Genomic DNA, 6,948 nt, shown 5'->3' with positions numbered 1-6,948 from the left:
CTGTACCTGCGCCCTTTGCAGTGTCACTTTTCAGTCCCGCGCCTGAGCGGTTGGACCCCGTCTCCCCGTGCCGTGCACTGCGGGGCTTTGTCATGGGCTCTGACCTCCACAGCGCAGCAGCCGAGACAGGGAGCCCATTTGGAGGCTGGGCCCCCGGAGGCTGGTGCCACTGTTCACTCCCGCTGGTTCACTGTTGCCCGAGAGCGAGCCTGGGCCAGCCTGCAAGGACAAGAACGGAGGCATCCAGCGGGCAGCTCGCGGGGGTCCCACCAGTGACCCACAGCTTTCCAGAGGCACAGAGGAGAGCACAATCCAAACTGCCCTAACCGCCCAGCCACTCCCAGCCTTAGATGCTGACCAGCTGGACCGTGAGCTCAGTAGATGCTGTTTGAAGTGAGTAGAGTCTGGGACGGTTGGCCATACAATAGCTAGCTTATTCTTTCTCTATCGCATAGATGTTGTGAAGGTCAAGGGAAGCCACGTTTATTAGAATGCTCTGTGCGTCATGAATAGCGCACAGAAATGAGCTGTTTCATCAACCCTGCACGTCTTGATCCATATTGAGATGGAGCAGAAGATGGTAATCAATATAAGCGGCCCCTTTGCTCCCCTCCATGCTCTGCTCCAACACACAGAAGATCTGGTCTTTTCTCTTCTAAATACTTCAGACAACCTCTAGGCTCCCTCATGCACTCAATCTGTACTTACTGTCCAGCTGCCATGTGCCAGGCCCTGTCTGAGGCCCCAGGGATACTGGGCTGGGGTGGGACCGCGAGGGAAATAAGTGAGTGTATAAAACAAAAGTATCAGAAAGGCTCCGGAGAAGACAAGCATGGGGAGGAGCAATCGAGTAATTGAGCATCTAGAGGGGGTGGCGTGGGAAGGAGGTCACGATGAGATGAGAACCAATGTATGGAAGAAGCCAGATGCATGTGATTTCTCATCACAAGCTTGGAGCTGCTATGATCCTCCGGGTCCTGACCTTCAGTCGCACGTTGGTGGGATGGGCAGTCCTATATGCTCACCACTTAATTTTAGTGGCAGGCATCTAGCCAGTGCCTGACCCATCACTGGATTATATATTTGGAAATAAAGAGATTTAGATGTGCATTAGTGATGTATTGCTGTGCAAAATGTCACCCCAAAACTTAGTGTTATAAAATGCAAATAGCTGGGGCGCCTGGGTGGCTCAGTGGGTTAAGCGTCTGCCTTTGGCTCAGGTCATGATCTCAGGGTCCCGGGATCGAGCCCCAGGTTGGGCTCCCTGCTCAGCGGGGAGTTTGCTTCTCCCTCAGGGCCCCTCCTCCTGCTTGTGCTCTCTCTCTCTCTTTCTCAAATAAATAAATAAAATCTTTAAAAAAATAAATAAAATGCAAATAGTCGATGATCTCTCACAGTGTCAGTGGGTCAGGAATTTGGGAGCAGCATGGCTGGCTCAAATCTCTCTCTTGTCATTGCAGTCGGGTGTTGGCCGGGACTGCAGTCATCTGAAGGTTGCGGCCTCCCCCACCATCAGTTCATTGTATTCTCTGGTACACCCAAATGGTGTACTGATGAGCCATCCGGACAGGTGTGCGGATGATGTATATGCCTGTGGGCAGCCATCTGAAAATGCACTTGGGACTCTAATCCACAACAGAGGTACTGGTTCACTGGCAGCTAGTTCTGATTTTTGCCAAGTGTCAAGTATGTTTACAAGTTAGATGTCAGTTATGTACTTTGGTTTAAATTGCTTTCACTTTTCTGAAAATCAGCTTTATGTTTCAGAAATAGGGAGCCACTGATGGATGCTCCTGGTCTTCTGTGTTCTGCAAATGGGTAGGCAGTTCAGGGTAACGTAATGAGCTGATGCATCGTTGGATGTAGTGGTCACCGGATACGGTTCTCTGTAGCAGCTCATCGGTAGGGCTCGCCCTATGGGAGGCTGCTTTTCAGACACTGGGCTTGGCCCACATAAGGGAGGTGGAGGAAATGCATCCCTTTCTCCGAGTCAACAATACCAGAATGGGCCAATTTCAGTGAAATGGAACTCTGGGGTGAACAACTAAGCTTCAGGGGGGTCAGCTGCCCTCTGAAAAGCCCCGCCCACACACACACCCCAGCCCCAGCTGCTTTTCCTCCCCATGGCCTCACTGGCACTTGGGGTTTCCTAATGAATTGGTTGTGACAGACACGACTTCCAACAAAAGTTCAGATTAGGCACTCTGGAACCATCTTTATCATGCCTTAATGTTCTCAGCAAATATAGTCACGAATGTAAGGATAAGCTATCTGATCCAGGGGCCGTGCCTTCTTAATTTATTTAATTATACAGCTGAACTCATGGCCAATGTGGGCGCATTTATGCAAACGTTGTCATGGAACAACTCCCTTTGCTCAGGGTTTGGGTAACAGGTGCTTCCGTGCTGTGGGGGTGGGGTCTGCAGGCTTATTGCGGCGGGCGGCCATGATCATCCTACGCGGGGGTCGGGGACACGCCACTCCCTCTCTTCTTCAAATGGTATTTAACTTGGAAGCTACCTCTCATGGAGTGTTTTGTTCGTGGGAGTTCCCTGTTTCATGGCCAGCAGGTGTTTGCAGTGTGGCATTTCGCCCGGGCTGTTGTGACGAAGCACCGGAGTGGACAGCTTGACCAGGAGGAACACATTCTCTGGCACTCCTGGAGGCTGGAAGCTGAGATAGAGGGGTTGGCAGGGTTGGTATCTTCCAAGGGTCTGAGGGAAGTATCTGGGCCAGCCCCTCTCCCCGGCTTGCAGATGGCTGTCTTTCCCTGGTGTCTTCACATGCCTGTCTCTGTGTCCACATCTCCTCTTCTTAAGGGACACCAATCCTGCTGGATTCGGGCCCATAAAATGACCTCCTTTTATTTTAATTACCACTTTAAATGCCCTGTCTCCAAATACATTACAGTCTGGAATTCTGGGGTTTAAGGCCTCAGCACGTACATTTTCAGAGGACACAATTCAGCCCGTAACACTCTGCTGACTGTGGTCCAGCTTCATGTCAGTAACCTTGGAGAACTTGCGGGATGCAGTATTCACAGAGTGAGACCTTTGCGCAGTGTGATTTGGTTCCTGATGGGCTCTGGAACTGGTTTGTTGTAGTGCGAGCAAGAGACGGAATCTCATAGATCTTGGGAATACGAAATCTTAGCAGTCCTGAGAATCGCCCCCAAACTTGTGAAAGCCCGGATTTCTGGGCTCACCCCCAGAGTTTCTGCTTCAGGAGGTTTGGGAAGGGCCTGAGAATTTTTAATTTCTAGCCAGTTCTCAGATGTTGCTGCTGGTGGGGCTGGTGGGGCTGGCGATGTTGGTGCCTTGGCTTGAGCAGCCCTGGGACCGACCCGCCCGAGGGGCCCCCGGCAGCCCCCCAGCAGAGGAGTCATGGCGAGGGGGTTCTTACACAGGGGAAAGCAAATGGACTTTCTTCCCCTTTGGGTATTGACTTCATAGTTCAAAATCTTATAAGCATTGTTAGGCAGGAAAGACGAAATGAAACAGATCCAGGGGATGGGTGTCCCTGAGCGAGTTTCTGGCATAGCCCTTTGGAACCTATGGAGGCACCTGTGGCTCAGCCTGGACTATGAATTACCTACAAGGTGGGATGTGCCTCAGTCCTGGTGGATACTCAGCTTCACTTTCATTGCTCGGGGTCCTTGGCCGGAGCTGGGAGATTTGTGGGTTCCATACCCCGATGGAAGGAGTATGGCGTGAACCCCACTCGGTGCTTCCCCTCAGATGTCTGCCCAGTGCCACATCTGCTGGAAGGTAAGATTTGGGGAAAATCTCATCCCCACTGAACTCAGGGTTTCTCTCCAAGGACGGCTAATACCACTGACAGAATTATTCAGAATTTCCTACTGTCTTCCAGCCCTTGAGTGGGTTAGTCAGGAGGAGAAGTGGTTAATGATCTTTCTGCCTGGTTTGACCAGAAAGTTGTCCAGCTGTGAAACAAGGTGCATCGTCCCTGCCAGAGACAGACCTGGCAGTGTCCGCGTAAAATGTCACCGCCGCTGAGCATCACTGAGCGGGGTGGGGGGGAGTGGGGGGGAGGCTTCTCATTCTTTGCAGGGTCTGTGCTGATGCACCCTGCCAGGCGGGGGGCCCTCCGGACGTTGAGGCCAGGTAAGTGGAGCCCTTGTTCATTTACACGTCCTCCCTGGTGGGCTGGCTCCTGGCCCGTGACGGGATGTGAAACATTCAGGGAACCCTCGAGGGGACCCAGAACCACATGCAGAGCACAAAAAACAGAGAGCTAGCACCCAGACCCCACGCGTCACCCATTACCCAGAGCTCCCGGATCTCTGTATGACGGGAGGGCCCCGCTGTGCATGCCGCCACGGGGACTCGGGGCGGGGGATGGGAGGGAAGTTTTCTGGCTCACGATGGTCATGACCCCGAGTGCTTTCACTTTCCTTCCTGAGACGCGCTGCTGTATTTTGGAAACGTTAGCATTAGGCTGAGGTTAGGCAGGACTTCGGGGTGAGAGATTGTAGGGTTGCTGAAGTAAGCACAAGGCTGGTGGGGAGACATGTTGTGTCACCCCTCCGACAGGGCTGTGGGGGCGGGCACCCGGGTGCAGGCGACACAGCGGTGCGTGGATGGCAGAGATTTGAAACACAGTAGCCAGCATGATGTGGAGTGAGCCTGCTTCCCACTGTGAGCACACACGAGGAACCGTACACCACGCCTCTGGTGACATACTCCCTTCCCCCAAAACCTTCGTTGGTGCAAATCCTCTAAACAACAACTTCGGTCCCGGGGAAGCTGCAGATGGGCATGTGCTCAGTCCCCACCCTTTAACAGGCGCCGTGCCGATTCAGAGAACCTTCGAGAGCACATTCGTCTGGGTTCTGCGGACATGGCCGGTGTCCCCAGCGCTGAGGTGCCACATATTCCTGGGTCCCATCAGCTGGTCGGAAATGCACCAGGACACGGAGTGACAGAAGCCATGAAACAGGGCTGAGTCCCTCCATGAGACCAGCTCCCAGCTTGCACCTATGTTGAAAACTCCAAACAGGGCCGTAAGTCGGAAGGGTGGGGTGCAATGTGTTTGTCTGGCATGTTCAGACTTTGGTTCATATGTGACCTGTATTTCATTTCGTGATTATTGCAGACAGTAGTTTTGTCTTAGGGAGGGGATGAGCCTGATACGCCAGGTACTGCCCATTGGCACTTCTGGAATTCCCTGCCCTGGCGTATGACAGTGACCGGGCTGTCGGGGACCTGGCTCTTGCCTTCTGCACACACTGTGGGCGCCACACGGAAGCCCCCGCGCCATGCTGCTGCAGGCCTCCAGCTGAGGCCACCTCAGGAATGGCCACGGCCAGGGGGGGAGGCCCACAGGGGTTGATAGTGAGGGCCTCTGCAGAAATCAGGGTCTACTCGGGGGGACTCCTCTTATACCACGCCCATCCTGACCTTCATCTTGCATAGATCGAGCTCTCTGGCCTGTGTCTTCTTCGCCAGATGCACACATCAGCCCCCACCTGGGCCCCAGCGTCAAGCAGTGCTGTGTGCCAAGTGTCTCCCCCCAAACCCCCCCCCCCGGCTCAGTCTTCTGGGCTCGGGGCTCAGGGAGGGCTTACCTTCCTGGTGCTCGTGGCCAGGTCGGGCAAGGGTTCCCTTGCTGCCCTGAGACCCTGCAGACCTGCCTCTGCTCTGGCAGTGACACAGGTCCTAGAATGAGAGCCGGAGGCAGAGCCCCTGCTGGTCCTCGGCGGCGGGGTGGGGGGGGGGCAGGGGTGCAGCGGGCTCGACCTCTGATGATGATGCGCACCCTGAGATCTGGGACTGCCCAGCAGCCTCGCGCGAGCGCCCCGACACACACAGCCGCCGCGGGTAAGGACCTCCTTCCCCACACCTTCTGGCTGTTCATACCTTGTCCAGGTTCTGGGCAAAATGCAACCATCTCCGTGAAGACAGCTCTGACTTCAGCAGGGATCCTGTGCTCGTGTTTGCCCTTTGGAAGTCTGTCTTCCCCGCCAGACTGACGGAGTCTCCGGGACAGGAGGCACGTCTCCGTCATCTGATGCTTGTGAAATGAGCCAGGGCGGAGTGGTGGGCGCCCTCGGAGGCGAAGGTGGGGGCTCTCAAAGGTGGAGGTGGGCACCCTCAGGGGGCTCTCAGAGCTAGAGGTGCCCACACCTGCTCTGGGTCACTGAATTTCCCGACTGTGGCAGAGGTGGCCGAGCCCTGGGTGGGCGGGTCCACTCTGTGGCCAGGACCCCCCCGGAGGCCCGGGCTAGGGTCGGCTCCTTGCTCCCTCTGCCACTTTGTCAGCAGCAACTGCTCCCGGCAGATCCCGCCTGGCTTCCCAGCGCCTGGTCTGTGTGAACCAAAACCCCCGGCTGGTGTCCGTCTGTGGCTCTCTCTCCACCTCTGAGAGCCCCCACCTCGGCCTACTGCCCACCACACCTCTGACCACATGGAGTTTAAGCTTGCACTGAAAACCTAAAACCTGTCCCTCGGGAGCTTGGGCTGGAAGGTTGGGCCTCGCTCTCAGACAATACCGTCTCCTCGCTTCCTTAGCCCCAGCTTTTCTGATTAGATGCGGCCCACCCACACTGGGGAGGGTAATCTGCTTTACTCAGATGCTGGTCTCGTCTCAAAACACCCTCACCAACACACCTGGAATCACGTTTAATCTGCGGGTCCAGTGGGTGGTCAAGTTGACACATGAAATGAACATCACAACGACTTTTCTTTCCTTCCATGGCTTAATCTCGGGGGGCCTGGGGCCTTGCCCACTGTTCGGGGGGGTGTTCAGGGATGTTCTGGATGACACGGGATTATTGAGAAAAGCTGCATATGGTCTTTGGGCACGCCTTCGAGCCTCTCCCATGCAACAAGCGGTATGAGGGCGGCTGAGGTGTGCCTGGGGGTCAGCAGCCCAAATGTCACTTCTCTTCATGGGTATGGGCTCCAGGTTCCCGGGAGTGAGATGGAC

This window comes from Eumetopias jubatus, unplaced genomic scaffold, assembly GCF_037043125.1.
Source record: "Eumetopias jubatus isolate StellerSeaLion01/CBP00866 unplaced genomic scaffold, mEumJub1_p1.0 scaffold_15, whole genome shotgun sequence".
Lineage (NCBI taxonomy): Eukaryota > Metazoa > Chordata > Mammalia > Carnivora > Otariidae > Eumetopias > Eumetopias jubatus.
Note: the sequence above shows the minus strand (reverse complement) of the source record.